This window comes from Lonchura striata, chromosome 4, assembly GCF_050655825.1.
Source record: "Lonchura striata isolate lonStrDom1 chromosome 4, ASM5065582v1, whole genome shotgun sequence".
Classification (NCBI taxonomy): Eukaryota; Metazoa; Chordata; class Aves; order Passeriformes; family Estrildidae; genus Lonchura; species Lonchura striata.
In genome coordinates, this window is record NC_140706.1 from 51,568,663 (window position 1) to 51,584,410 (window position 15,748).

General features: G+C 38.1%; 1 protein-coding gene across 24 annotated transcripts in view; it reads right to left on the bottom strand.

Moving 5' to 3' along the window:
- BMPR1B (bone morphogenetic protein receptor type 1B) overlaps nucleotides 1-15,748 on the bottom strand; it is a 228,445-nt gene that overhangs the window by 101,325 nt on the left and 111,372 nt on the right. For 16 of the 24 annotated variants that reach the window (XM_085579101.1, XM_085579099.1, XM_085579094.1 and 13 more), the window contains one exon: nucleotides 180-331. The exons of 6 other annotated variants lie outside the window; for them this stretch is intronic. The gene's annotated coding sequence lies outside the window, so the exon portion shown is untranslated. Of the gene's footprint in view, nucleotides 1-179; nucleotides 332-5,591; nucleotides 5,626-15,748 lie in introns of all 24 variants that reach the window. 2 more of the 24 variants (XM_085579084.1, XM_085579081.1) reach the window with 1 other exon arrangement.

Genomic DNA, 15,748 nt, shown 5'->3' on the forward strand with positions numbered 1-15,748 from the left:
GTTCATACATTCTATCATTAAAATAATTTGCTTTAAAAATTAATATTAATGTCAAATGTTTTGAAGTTAAGAGGAATAGTGTTACTTTGAAGAATATATGGATTACCTATACAAAACCAAACAATTCCATTTTTTTCAAAATAAAAATGCAAGCCTCCAATAAATCAAAGAAATCAAACCTGCTACTGGATGTTTTGCTCAATGACAAGCTGTCCAGCCCACAGCAGCACAGAGAAGGTGAACAATCTGGTGTGAAATCACTCCAAATCAGCACTGAGGATGCAGTGTAGGATTAAAGCCCTTTTCCACAGGAACTGGTGGTGTCTTAGAGCTATGGGAGAAATCAAGATAGGTCATGGAAGAGCAGATTTTGTGATCTAGAAGATTTTTGTGTTAAAACATGATACACATAAACAGGATGGGCAAAGAGATAACACATAGAACAGAATGATAATATTAAAAACTTCAGACCTAGTAACTGTGAGGATGAAATTGATAAATCCATAAACAACAATAGGATATGCTCACCAATATACATAGGTTCTGCTACATTGAAGATTTAATTTCTATATCCCAGGCTGGTGGCTCAGAGCTCCAAAATCAAACATCACAAGTTCACACTCTGCTAGATTTTGTCTCAGTGCTCATTTACTTGAGCACTAAGCAATCTGTGATTATCATAGATCTGATGAAGTGATGCCTACTTAAGTTTGCAACCTGTCTGGAATAAGAATAGTTCTGAGATATCCATAGCTCAATTTGTTTTAGTCAGTGTTACTTCAAATATCAATTAGAAACATTAATCCTTGTGACATGAAACTCTTTTAATTACTCAAAGCAAGGAGATGAAATGTTACAAAAATCTGCATATAATGTTAAATGAAAGGTGGAGGACTTAGCTTGGGCCCTTGAGGGAACCCGGAAAAAATTCTATTGAATGTGCACGCACTAATAATTTTTGTCCGAACTCCTAACAGAGAAGTGATGGGGTGCTGGGGAGAGACAAAGCTTGATTAAAAGCTCAAAACCCCAGAAACATTATTATAAAAGCTAGGAAAAATACCTAGAAGAAAGGACAGAACAAGACAGGATGAGAATACAGCATGTTGGCCAACCAGCAGAATGCTAGCACATGCAGTAATAGAAACAAAGCTTTGGGAGCACAGCTCCTGCTCAACAAACAAATTCCTTGGACTGGAAACATTTCTTAGAAGGAATTTTTATGGCACAAACGTTTCTACTCTCTTCTGGAAGTCCTGGAAAACCAAACCCAAACCTCCCCCCACTTCACATAGAAAAAACCTGAAGATGTCAACAGCCCAAGTGAAACTGGATTGTCATGCTCTAGAAAGCCCCTTGTTATCTGTCTTGAGGTCTTTGCTGAGGAGGTTCTACCCATCTGTGAAGCTCAAAGCCCTTCTCATAACTAATTCCTGCCCTGCAGGAATGCCCACATCTCTGGAAGCCTTGTTGGTGTGATGGGCATGTCCTACAGAGAGCCCCACCAGACTTCCCCCAAGTCTGGGGTTCCAGCCATGCACACCTGGGGATGCAGAGGTGTGAAACAGCAGCACTGCCACAGCGGGCAGCACAGCCCAGCACATAATGAAACAAAGAGAGCCCTCGCCCCTCTGCTTAGACAAAAAAACCCAGGGACTATAAAATGTAAGCAGGGAAGGGAGAGAGGGGGGTTAAAACAATTTCTGAGCAGGAAAACAAGATAAATTCATTGAATAAATTATTTACTGGAATTATTCACTTAGCTTCAATTACAATCTATCCATTCTATCCACCATCGACATCAAATTATAATAAATTATTCTATTATAACTTAGCTTCATTCCTGCTGATTTGCAATAGCTTATTTTTTCAGAAAATAATGGTCTGATGCTGTTCAACCACAGGATTTAGATGTGAACATACCCAAAAGAAAATTTCTAAACATACCCAAAAGACAATTTCTTTTTGAGAATCTCAATCCTTCTGTAAATTAAAGAGAGGGGAATGAGCATATTATATTTAAATTGCCAGCAGATATTTTAACAACATATAAAAGACCCAAGATATCAAAACAATATTAAAACAAAAATATCCTTTCCAAAAATATGCTTTCCTGAAAATTTTGGCATATGTCCTGTACTGGATTCTCAAATGCAGTTCTGAGAATATATAAGCACTCTCCATCCTTCTACCCTCAGGTCTCTTTTCAGAGCAGATGTTTTAGGATTCTTCTGAATCTAAAATATCTTGTTTTTTATCTGACCACCTCTGAAATTCATAAAGAGTTGTACTTGAAAATTAATTACAACAGAATGCAGAAAAAGGAAAAAGAAACCATGAAGGTTGCTTTTTTATGCAATATATAAAAATGTGGTTAGTTTCCACAGCCACAGAGAAGAATTATTTTTTAGGAATCCAATCCAAATCTGCACTGGGATAAAATGAGCACAGGTCAAACTAAAAAGTCTAGTTACACTGAAAGCACAGCAGGTTAAATGTCCAGTTAAGTCAAGGGTTTGCAAACACATTCTCATGTTTGCTCACCTTCCTTTCCTCATTCCCATACTCCTACCATCTCTGTACCTATAAGCTGATCAGACACTGAAGTTTTAATTATATATACACTGTAAGTTTTACAATGTCCTTGATTTCATCACAACATGTATCACATTCTAGATGCAAACAGAAATATATAAGGAAAAAGGAGAGAAAAAAACTTGACTTTTACACATTTTTCCAGTAGTTTATGAAACAACACTACAAAGCAAGAGTTAACCAAGGCCTTATTGGTCTCTCTTACCAGGGGCAGCTGCTGGAGCAGCAGGATGAGGCCAAATTCTACCCATGTAAGCAATCTGAAGGCAAAGTTAAACCAGGTGGGCATGCTCTGAATGGGATAGATTGGTTCTATCCCTGGCAAAAAATGAAGGATAATGTAGAAGATAAAAGTGCAGAGGAATTCCACCACAAATATAAGAACCTGAAAGCACCTTGGGTGTAACCACAAATTCATATGCATAAGAAAAAGAACCTGAAAGCACCTTGGATGTAGCCACCTCAGGTTCCACCTTTTCACAAATGCATCTCAGAAAAAACGCCAGACATCACACCGGTAAGATGAAAGCAATGCTTACTTTCTCTGTCACTCTTACAGGGAAAGTTTGGTGTTTTATTTTCCTAGTATCAATTTGTTCTACTATGCTAGAAGTGCTTTTGTAATTCTAAAAACACACTAGCACTACTTCCATGTAGTTTCATTGCTGTGTCTACTACCATTAAAGGGTAAGCATATACTTCAAGACAATAATTCACTTAGCAAGTTGCCAGAGCCAGCATTATGTGAATAAGCCTGATAGATCTCTGTTCCTAACCTATCAGAAAACAATTTATGGAATCTAATAAATTAAAAATGAATTGTCTCCAGCAACCATATATTTCACAATAAATGTACACTCTTTGATCTCAACTGACTGTGCTATGGTCTAATTAATTTTTATACAGAAGTTTGCTATTGCCCCTTAAATGGATTTTATACACAAGACTAATCAGCTAGCATTTTCAGCTGTGCCTTTGTCTTTTCACCTTCCAACCAAGTTAAAAATTCACAGAATTCTAGAATTTATGGCATAGCTTTCTACATATAAGCCTTTTCAGTTTAAGGAACAGGCACATAATAGAAAGAAATATGTAGCAACAGCTCAAGGACCTGCCTCTAGACAGCGTGACCATGGAAATGAACTGCTTTCTAGCTCTCAGCTACTTTCTTACCCAGAAAAAAGTACTGGAGTTAGTCACTGTGTATGCCCTCCACAATCATCTGAGATAGGTATAGAGCTATTTGGTATTGCTGTTTGAAATGGCAGGGCAGCTGGCATGGAGTAGGGTTTTGGCCCTGTTTCTGCTGGGGTGCTGTAACTGCCCATTCATGAGCAGATTTTCCTGTGTCAGTGACCAAGAACCTGGAAAAGACATCCTCAACTGCAAGACAGAATCCCCAATTTGGACTGGATGGTCTATGCCAAGTTTATTTAATGCATATGATGTGTAGGTTCTGGCATCAGGGAAAAAAATACCAGTGAGGCTGGGACAGAGTGCATTAGCCTGGGGAGTAAAGTAAAGGAGAAATGAGGAGCTTGGCCACTGCTGCCATTTACCTCCTGCTTTGCCACAGCAGGTAGATTCTGTTCACCTGCAGGATTAAAATGCAATAAAAAATTGTAATTCATTAGAAATAAAAACAAGTTTCCTCCCTCGTCCAAATCCTCCTCTGTCTTTATGAATTCATGCAGAAAGGTCTAAGGCTCTTGACATGCTTTTGCATAGCACCATCCTTGCTTACAAGTAAAAAGCTGTGCCTTTAATGGTCTACCTGCCATGAATCTCTGAAGGGCAGTATGATGCAAACACTTAAGCTATGAAGATGCTCTAGTATCTTTTATATCCATATATATACATACATAAACATATATGTATGCTTTGAAAATGAAAATAAAAGCTTAAGGAAATTAAAAAAGCATCCCATAAATTCCCATTGAGAAAGAGAATAGCAAATTCATCCTCAGCATCAGGTATCACTACACAATAAAACATTCTTTTTGCATATCGTGGTCTAGAGACAGCAGTAAAGCTGACATTATATCCACTTAACAAAAGGCCAGAAAACTGTCTCTCTGGAGTGGCTTAAGTATGTGAGGATCCTGCCTTGGGATACAGCCAGATGACCCTGGAAGATCTCTTTCAGCATTTTCCTATGACCCTGTAAAAATAGTAATGGGGGTTTAAAAAACTGCTATTTTAAAAGCATTCTTCATTCTGTGGAGAAACTCTGTCAAGAGGCATTCTTACACTTTGATACTGTCTTCCTATAGACTGATATTACAACAAGTAAGTAAGAATATGCAGAAATTAAATTATAATTTTAGAACATGGGGTGGTAATTTTATTTTTTTTTTCAAATACGGACCATACAAGACCGTTTATGTTAAATGTTCAAAGATTAAAATAAATTCCATAATACAGACAGGAAGTCAGTGCAATGGAAACCAAATGGGAGTAATGGGACCCAGGTGGTTGGAATGGGTACAAAAACCCACATAGATGGCCATGTATGGCACAAATTGGAGCCTGGAGATGATTATTCCAAAAGAAAGAATGGCTGTAAACTGTTAATTGTATCAATGCAAACATCTTGGTGACTTACCACTGAGGAACGAGTGATGAGGGAGAAGTGTATAATTTACAGCTTTAAATGTAGCTAATACACCCTGGTAGCATAGATACTGAAACTATACCATATTAAGGAATATAACAGTATAGAGCAGCATGTGCAGAGAATTTTAACTCTTGATTAGGATGAGACCTGAGCATAACAGAAGTGGCAAGATGGAATTCACTTTCAATTTGAGTCAAGAAACAAAAAGCCACAAAAAGCTTCCAAAGTCACAGGACTGAACTGTCAGCTTAGGACAATTAAGGATAATAAGCAGAACAGGAGGAAGCCTGTTATTCAGCATGAAAGCAGGGAGAGCATATACATTTAAGATTTAGTAATATAGTTTGGGCCACTGAAATACCTTCATTTGCTTACCCACCTCTCTGTTTATTCCAAGATAGAAGACAAACATCCTATGCAAAAAAAAAATAAAAATAATGTACAAAGCTCATCTAATTCATGAACAAATCTTTCTGGGATGAAAAATAAACACCTTTAAGAGGTTTTTCATTAAGAAAGAGAAAATCTGCAATATGGCACAAAATGGTAATAACTAGCCTAGGTGAAAGAGGCCAGAAGCATTACTGGCATTGGGTATGTAAGGTTAATACCGTCAAAGAATGTAGACTTTGTCAGCCCTGCTGACAGCAGAAGGTTCAGTGACAGAAAATTAAGAGACCATGACAAGGACTTTGTAGATTTGCATTTTATAAAGGTATCCAGCAAAACCTGTGACTGAAGGTCAGTGCACTGATTTTAGTACTCTTCCTTCACTGCAGAAAGACAGAGAAAATGCACACCATTTTACTTGCTGCATTTTATAAAGCAGTATGGCTTGCTTGGCCCCTCAGGGATTCTGTGATAGCTGAAGCCTTCTTGTTAGAACTTTTTTAGAAGGAGGAAGAATTCTTTTCGCAAAGGAGGGAGAGAGAAGAAGTTGCTGCTATATATCATAGTGCAGCTTGAAACCTTTAGAAATACTTTGAATGCATATGTCCAAGTTGCACACTGACGAAGTATCAATTTGTTAACAACACACCAGTGTAGCTATCCTACCAAAGAACAGTGAAACAGAAAGTTCAATTTATAAAGTCCCATGTAAAGTGAATTTTTTAACTTATTTGACAAGACCCATCTTGTCAAAAGAAACTGATATTATTTGTTCCTGCTTAGATGACACATCAGCCCAAGAACAGAAACACTTAAAGTACATATTATGAGCAATGTTTATCTGGGGGGTGGTGGGGTGGTGTTACTGTCTTCCATTGTAGTGCCATTCATCTGGGTATATTTCATTTTTTGTTAATATTTTGTTTTGTTTTTCCATGAGAAGCAAAGCCTTTGCAGCATATAGTATAAAAATAATTTAAAGAAACAACCCTGAAAGAGGCAGTGAGGAAGCAATCAGAAATTTGCAAAATTATACAGACTGTAAACAAGTCAAGAACAAAGTGCTCTAGGTATTAAAAGCAAGTAGAACCCAAAGTCACTGTCTCAAGATGGTGATAGAGTAAGATGAGAAAACAGCCAACACCATCAGATTAACCTACAATCTAAAGGCAGTTAGTGTAGAGGACTTTTTTGATTAAATTAGAAGGCGCAAAAATATGAAATGTGAAACTTCTGAAAAACAGAAGACAAGGGGACAAGAAGCAAATTCATAAAACACAAAATACATCAACATTGCAGCTAAGTAAAATCTGTTTAAATTTGGTGCCAGTAACCCAGTCAATATAGTTTCTGATGGTAAACAGCCTGAAAGAGGTTGCTGGCCTTTACTGAGGAAGAGAATAGATCCAAGTAAATCCCTAAGTAGATCTAATAGATCTAAGTAAATGTGAAAAAGAAATGAAAAACATCTGCTAAAGACACAAACTGTTTGTTGGCTGATGTCAACAATGGGAAATCTTCCAGTATATCAGGTCTGGGCTTGCCAACAGGTGTTGCTGCAATTATTCAGAGCAATTAGAGGTTATTTTTCCAAAAGCATGGAGATGACAGGGCCAATAAATAAGGCAAGCATGATATTGTCAACAACTGAAATGTAAGTATTTCTCGTAAATCTTTTGAGGACCTGTGCAACTCAGTATTTCATATTTAATTTTAACTCAGTATTTATTTAGCCACCAGAGCCTCAAATTTTACCAGTCATACTAATGTGGAATAATATCCTCTTCTGTGACCGATGCCACCAAAATCCCCCAAACAACATGATTTCTATAATATCTCCTTTCCTATGGAGTAGAATCTCCCCTTGGCAAAGAGAAATGTAATTGTAAGCAAATACACCACATAATATTTTCACATAGCATGTACTTGAGTGTATTTATTTATTTTTAATAAGCATGAACTTTCACTGATGTTGACATTCATTATTATTTAGATTAACTAACTTGATTAGTCTCAGCACATTTTTTTTTTTTTCCTTTGCAAAAGATCTCCAGTATTTATATTTATTCTCTGTGGCTATGCTTCAGAAGAAGGCATAAAACAACTCTCATGTTTAGATGTTGAGTTTTTTCAATATACTACAACTATGCATACAGTATTCTCTAGCTGGGCATACACGTTAACAATAGTTTGTTGATAAATAACAAACATGGTTCAACAAATTTACCTAATGCCAAAATCTCCCCTTTTTTTGCCATTAATGAACTGCATTATGCACACAAATCATCATCAGGATTATTTAGAGGAGGTTCTCAAAATTATATCCACATCATGATTTGCTGGGAAGCCTGATTTAAACTGCATTCGCAATCATCTTTCTAACTAGTTTGGATAAGAAAAAGTCTGTTAAAAAACCCAAAGACCTGCTACGTCTTGCATCATTTTGAACCATTAATTTACTGCTCATGGATATCAACCAAGAGTTTCAGTGGCTTCTTCACACTGAACTGCATCATGACCACTCATCCCTTGATTTGCTCTCTTGCTTTTAGTTTTACAGCTGGACTCTGCTATAAGCAAACCTCTCTGTGTCATTTACAGCATGCCCTGCATTTCATGGAAAACCTGCACTGCAAAGCTATAGCAATTTTTACTTCACTGAAGTAAGAGAGCTAGGCAGATGGCTCATGGCAAATACTGCTTATTTCAATGTTATATTATTGAGACACCCCCTAGATGTGTAGCCCAGTCTCAGGACCAAGAGTCAGTCCCTCCTCTCTGGCACGTTTTATAAAATACTTACTCAGTGCAAGTAAAGTAACAACACTACAGTTCATGTTTCTTTTTTATAATTAATTTCCAGTCATTCATATCCTTCAAGCTGAAGTTTAATTACATGCTCAAGTCACTTACTCTGAGATTGAATGGTACCAATTCCTTGAATGCTTCAAATAAGTTACTTAGCACACTCTCAGCTTTCCTCTTAAAAACATGCACGTCGCTGTTTGCCTCAGGAAAGACACGTTAATGCAGACTTTCAAAATCTTCTCAGGATGCAAACTGCTATTTAAGTGTCAGATATTACTTTATTCTAAAGGACTCTGAGAGTAGAAAATAAGGATGCTGATAACTGCCAGAAAGATTAAAATAAACCCCATGAGAGAAATAACACCTAGTAGTGCAAATATAGGATGGGAAGTGGTTTGACTGAAGGAATGCAATGAAAAAGAACTCTTTGTCTTACAAAGTACATTTTCTTAATCTACAAGTTTAAAGCAAACAAAACAACAAAATTTTTTTCTTCCAACAGCCTGGTTTACAAACCACACCTGAAGCCATGCTGCATACTTCTGGCTCACATTAGAAAGCAATTAACACTTTTGTTGACAATCAACAAACCAGAGTAAAATGAAGACCATTTTTTCATACTGCTATAGAACAGATAAAAGCAAAAAGTCATGACTATTTACTTTGGCACTATGAAAAGCATAAGTATTTTGGAAGACAGATTTTGGATCTCTGAAGAAGGTTTACAGCATTTGTACAGTCATTTTCTGACCATATATGTACTTTACAAACAAATCCCCTATTGCGCATTATCCTAGCTGGACTTGCTGAAAACTGGGGAAGTGTCTGCATTTGAAATAGAATCCTTTTCCAGTCACATCAAGCAGGTATGAGATTTCTTACCCTCAAAATGTTGAAAAGGGCTGCAGAAAAACTCTTTGCCTTGTGAAAGATGCACAGCTGCTCTCTGTGGCTTCAGAAACAGAGACAGCACCTGCCATTTAATGTCTGTGCTACTATAAGGCAATAATAAGCATCTTTTTTTTCTAACTGGTATAAAATAAAGCAAAATCCTTATACCACATATGCAAAAATAGCCCTTTCAAATTCATTACGTTATGCTCAGAAAACATGATGTAAAAACCCTCCATGAGTTTGTGCACAATGCATGGAGGAGACAAGCAGTGTGAAGAAGGAATAGAGACTAGCTTCAGTTGAAATTTAAGCTGGCCTCACTCTTAGTGGCACAAGATAGCTGAAGGCCACAGGTCTACTAAAGCAACCAGAACTACAACACTACACATGCATCAGACTTTATGACCTGCACTTTCAGCACAAGGAGGAAGGATTTATTCTAAGTGAGAATCATCCTAAGTGAAATGCACAGCTTAGAATCTCACCTTGCACACTCACCTCTGCAGGCACCAGGACCCTGGGGCAGCTGAAAGGGTTCTTGATATGAGCTGCTCACCAAGTGCAACCACCCCAGAGTGCTCCTAGGATTGCTGGCCACAAGCAGGTGCCAGCAGAATTGGCTTCCTCTGAGCCCAGGCAACAGCAGGGCTCTGGGCACAAGCTGGGCCACCCAGCTCTGGGACAGCCCAGAGCAGGTTCAATGCACTTGCCCCTGCTAAAGGCTCTCACAGCACCAGGAGAAAGAGTATGTTAGCACACACAAAAAATTAATTAGCAAGAGAAAGGGTTACAAGCTCCATAATTCACAGGTCCCACATTAATGATTAGCTAAGTGAACGAGCTGCCCAGTTGGTAATTTGATTCGTTGGGAAGGAAAAGGCACTCTACGGACCTTGAAAGGTTTTAGCAGAACTGTGTGTCCCAGGTCACCCTGCTTCCCCCTGCCTTCACCATCTCATTGTCAAGCTCAATTTGCCAGCAAGGCCCTGACAATAAACACAAAGATACATTTCAAGGTTAGTGGGCAAAACTCTTAGTGGATGTCATCATAAGCCATTGTAGTGATGAAATGAAGGAGATGCGGTGTTGGAAAGGGTTGGGGTTTTTGTTTTGTTTAGAAAATAGCATAGTTATATTCAATTATCACTCTTCATTTATTTCACCTTCATCATTAATACTTCATATGTACCTATGCTGCTAAAAGTAAGCAGGAAAACATTCCTGTGAAGTTGAAGCATACTATTTATTGCTTGGAGGGAGAAATGAATGGTCTGCTAAACTCTCTAGATACTGATATGTAATTTTCCGAGTCAAAGCACTAGGACAATGTGCTTGTTAATTAAAAATCACACTTTACACTTATGCTTTCTGAGGTGAGATGAAATACAGCAAATAACTACAATTCACTGGCTTATTTCAATTTTTATAGAAACCATGGTCCCACTTCAGTGCCCTGGCACATAGTGCAAAGTTTAAGTAAGGGGTATTCTGACCTTAAGTGAGAGATTTCAAACATATAGCCTGTGGGCCAAGTAACAATGTAAGCCACAAGGATAAAGAAAAATCAAACTATAATGTTCTCTACTGCAAGAAATGCATTTTTGAGTGCCAGGTTGACACAGGAACAAATGGCTGGAGACTTTCAATTTGCACTTTAGAACACAGTAGTCGCCTGGTCCTTCCTCTTCATGGCCACTGTCTGAAGCACTGTTATTTTGTTGAGATAATCCATGTTAAAATCTGCCACTATTTTTTGCAACATGAAAGACAGCACATTAAAAGCTCCAGCTCTTTTCCCAAATCCTTCTTTCTATATAGTCAAGGAGGTTCTGTGCATTTGTAACTCCTAAAGTTTGAGAATGGCAATGTAGATCAGATTTCAAGATGTGCCTGGGACTACCACTACTCAGTAGTCTTAATTATGAATTACAGAGATGTGTTAGCAGTAGCATTATATTTTTTTTTTCCACACAAATATAAAAAAACTTCCCAAAATAGAAGCAGAAGCAGTACACAAAAAAATGTAGCTAAATAGCATGAAAACTTGGATTTTCTTATGCTCTCTTATCATGTCAAAGGCAAGGCTAAACTTGAAAGGACTGTTCACACTGTGAATGCTGTTTCTAAACCAGTATTAACGAGCAACCACGCATAATTCTCTGCATTCTTGGTTTGCCTAAATGAGCACCGGTTAAGCAACTAAGTCTTGCTCAAATAAGAGTGGACTTCCACTGTGCAGGAAAAAGATAAAGGTCAGTGATCAAGGGAGTTAATGCCCACAAATACAGTGTTCCGTAAATGTACGTGATATTGAATGTGCACCTGCCCTCAAACTAAGAAGTGTTTCCCTTGGATGTTAAATATCTTCATGGTATCCATACATAACGTGATCGATGTAACCACCTTAACCAAGTTCTTCTCAGTGATAGGTGAAATTCTAATACTAAGCAGCACTTGGTAGTGATTTTCAAACACAAATCAAACTGAAAAATCAAGTAATTCATTACCATCCAAGGACTAAATTCCGATGCCAGCTCAGTTTTTAAAAAATCACAGCAGTGTACCAGTAACATTGCTGTACAGGGCACCTGCAGGCAGGGTTCAAAAGTTCCAATTAGGAAGTTTTTTCTGGTCAGGAAAATAACACAGCTATTCATAAATTTAAAGGTGGTAAGGAATAGAGAATGCAAAATCACTTGTGTGAGACATGGGAGTCAAAGAGGAGCTCTCTTAAAGAGGGAAAGAGCACTGAATCACAAAACATAAATTGTTTCCTTGGTTGCACAAGCACATTTTTGCTTTTGTTCATTTGCTCTCAAGTTTATTACAAAACATGAGGAGCTCTCAAAGTCATCATCAGCAAGCTATGGTGATGAAAAAATGGAAGGTGCCACTCTTCTGACAGTGAAAAGTATTGCAACTGAGGCAATACTAGCATAAAAAGTAAATTTATGCTGATTTTCCCATTTCTGCATGGGAACACAGATATTTAAAAAAAGACAACACAGTGCAGAGGATACCAGCTTCAAGATGGAAACAAACACTTCCATGTGTTACGAGGAAAGACTTTGCCCCAGGTGATGTCTGAATGGAAAGGAATATTAAAAAAACAAACAAAAAACTGCCAACCAAACAAACCCAAGGAAAACAAACAAACAAACCCCAACCCCAAATATCGGTTTTATTCTTCAATCTCTTGAAACCAAGATATGTCAAAAGGATTTCCTCAAAAATCACGGAGGGAAAGAAAGAATACCCAATACCCTGCTCTGAATTGTATCATTTTCTCATGGAAATTAGTATTTCTTAAGACAGATTACAAAACACAGAATGAGCCAATAGCCCAGCTATTAGAAGTGCCACTTCCAATATGGGAGATCCAGGTCTGAGTCCCCAGTTCAATAAGCATGTCAGCATACATACAAAGAGAAATAGCCACAGCTGGAGAGGCTTGAAGTGCTCAGGTACAGCATGGGAAGTGAAGTCTCACATCCCTGACCTGAATCAAACAAACTCATGAGATTGGACTTGAACCCTTCACCACCCACATATGTGCTCTCTGCATCAACTATTGGCAGAGGTCTTTGTAATGGTCTCTCTGACTCTGGTCCAGACTATAACAGCATCCACAGATCCAAGACAGCTTTCCAAAATACATTTTCTTCAAAATTGATGTGTTACAAGCTAAGATTCCATACTGGCACATTAGGAATAATGTCAGAAATCATGCTCAGCCCTCTCCCCCAACCTGATAAATTACTAGACCCACCCTCCCCTCCCCCAAGGACTACATATTCATTTGTACAGTGTAAGGATCCCAAGGACTACCTTCAACCAAGGCATGCACTTATCTTTATCAAGTTACCTTTACCTGTACATATACATGCCCCCTTTTTTCTTTTTTGGAGAGAAATACTTTTTTCACACACTTTTTCTTTTTATTTTTTTTTTTTGGACTATGCCATAATTTCATTTACTCAAAAGCAGAGCTATTGTGTCAACTTGGTTACCAAGTTCTGATGGACACTCCTCAAATAGAATGTGAGAGCAAAATAAATACCAAGGCAGCATGACATGAAAGAAAGCATCCTGCTTTATACCATCCCTAGAAATGCATTTCCTAAAGCTGAAATTGTACTATGAGATTCAAGATCCAGAATGACTTAAAAAGGGGCCGGCTGACTTTTGACATTCAAAAAACCAAAGATAAGCCACATCCAATCCCAAACACAACATAGTTGCAAAGAAACACAGCCAGGGCCATTAATGTATTTTTATGTCTATACTCCTGCTTCAATTACTAGTGGGGGAAGGGGCATAATAAAAAGTGCTTACCCTGCTGTCCTTTCCCATGAAGCCTTCCTAGCCATCTACCTTTTAAAACCCCTGGAAGGCAGCATCACTCACCCTGGGAGTTCCTCCCACCCTAGCAGGTAAGCACTGACAGCCCTCCCAGGCATGTCCACAAGAGTCAAAAAGCCCCAACATTACCCCTGCAACACCCAATGCTGTTACAGCTCCTGCAGACACAACGCTAAAGAGGCAGCGTGTGACTTTTCTCACCCCAACCCCAGCAGGTAATTGGACTTTTTTATGGATTATCCCAGCAATCAGAGAGAAAATCTCTGCCTCCAGCGTGACCCATTAGCACAGAGTTCACTGATCAGTAGGTTAACGTGCCATTAAAGCATCTCTCTGTGGGGCTTAGGAAGGGTCAAGAAAACTCCATCACAAAGAACAAAAAATACCTACAGAGCTCACACATGGTTATATCAAGATCCTCATGAAAAGGTCAAATTCAGCTCAGAGGCTATTCCCTTCCCTGGAGCAGCAATATCTATAAGTCCCAACACTTTCTCCACACCTTTCCTGGAATGTCCCTTGGATTTGCAAAATACCAAGTATTTTACTAAATTATTTACTGTTAATATTTTATTTACTAAATATACTGTTCACACCTGCAGTTTATGGTTCCTGGTTTTAAATGAGAGACCTTTTTTTGCCTGTTGACAACAGCTAAGACACATTTACCCAGGGTAATGATATGCACACAGAGTACCTCAGCTACTGGAGAGAAGTTTATGCTCTGTAAGGACCATGCAGGTTCTGTAAGGATCATGCAGATGCCCCATGCAGTGGGGCATCAATTCTATGCCTATAGTAGCAAAAGTGGTAGTAAAATACAATAATAGTAAAACCTGTCCAGGCTATGGTCATCTAGGGATGTACAGTCACAACACTGAAACTCTGAGTATGTGGATGGATGCCTTATGATCTGTTGTGTCCCAATACACTATGCTAAGTCACTTTTCAATAACTTTACTTTCTCTTATTCCTTTGTAGTTGCATTTTGGCCAAGGTACTAGACAAAGAACTTCCACACAACCTTCAACAGAAGCACAGGTAAATTTGGGTAAAGAAGAGAAAAAAAATAGTAGGTTTCATCTTGCATTTATCAGTTATTTATAAACCTCAAAGATATGTTACAGTGCTGTCCTCTATGAAATCCACTAGTTATAAGGCAGTTGATTCTTTACATATATTTTTTTTTCAATGTCCATGTACCGGAATAGCTCTGTAATTATAGGATTTCCCAGCAGATTAGTTTTATTAGTGTTAATTGTCCATTTCATATACATTTCTGTCTCCCCTGTTGCAGTTCCCTATGTATTCTTTATCAATGTATAAACATTGAAAACAGGGATAACAGTGTCTAACGAAAATGTGAAAACAGTGATACACATAGGAAATAATCATCATCATGATGTTTAAATACAGGCATAGTTTTCTACAGGTTCTTGTATAGGCTGCTTTATTTATCTGGAAAACACCACTGTTCTTAACATTTACTTGCTACATCTTAAATGGGTGGATAGGTGCTTCTGTTATGCACCCCATGCATGAAAAACATTGGTGTTAACAAGTACAGCTAAGGATCTAACGTGAGCTCTGTCTTGCATTTCCTTTCATTTGTTAGTCTGAGCCTCAAGCTTAAAATTATTTCAACAGACTTTTGTTTTCAACACATATTCACTATGTGTCTAACACCCTCTGAAGTTGCACGCCACCCTCCCACTCACCCCCAAAAATCTTCAACCAGTGCCAAAGTCTATATTTTCTTAACTTAAAGAAGTAATTCCAGGGCTGTCAACTGATAAATTTCATTCAGGGAAACGCTGTGTTCTTTAAGCAACACATTAATCTTCTCTGAACTAACCATAGTAAACATCAATGTTGAATTGTACAGATTTCACATGTTGCTGCCAGGAGAGAGTTCTAGAAGAATTATCCTCGTTTTAGGTAACCTGGCTTTTAAAATTACACCCTAGAATACGCAAACAAAGAAGACAAATGAACTCAGCAGCCTGTATGTATTGAGGCTGTATGCTGAAAAAGATACTGTGAGTAATGGAAAAAGGTTCATTTTTCAAATGTAGGGAGCTG